The sequence below is a fragment of the Olea europaea genome, chromosome 11 (assembly GCF_002742605.1).
Source record: "Olea europaea var. sylvestris chromosome 11, O_europaea_v1, whole genome shotgun sequence".
Lineage (NCBI taxonomy): Eukaryota > Viridiplantae > Streptophyta > Magnoliopsida > Lamiales > Oleaceae > Olea > Olea europaea.
The window spans coordinates 4,065,876-4,066,291 of record NC_036247.1 but is presented as its reverse complement, the minus strand read 5'-3'; positions in this window follow the sequence as shown (position 1 = coordinate 4,066,291).

Below are 416 nucleotides of genomic sequence, written 5' to 3'. Positions count from 1 at the left end.
TATAAGTGCAACTTGTCAATTAATAGTCGCCCACAGCTTCGCTAAATTTCTCATCCACTCCAGTTAACACTTATGGTCTATGTCTAGTGGGCGAGCCAAGTGGGGACTGTGACCCCACTGAAATTGGGTATATGTATGTTTGAAACGAGTACTCATGGCTGCAATGTAGTTAGTTGGTTCCGATCTTTAAAACGGATTAAACTGTTTAAATAAAGAGCACTTTTTTTTGTGGGTAAAAGAGGTCAATAAAAAATTGTTTTTAAGGAAAAAGGAAATAGAAGAAAAAAAGATAAAGAAAGTGGAACTTCTCCCCCCAACAACCTCCACTCCCAGTTAATACTATAGTATTTTTTCTTTTTCTCAATTTTCTACCTCTCACTTTCCCCATGGCGGGGGGGGGGGGGGGGGGGGGGGGG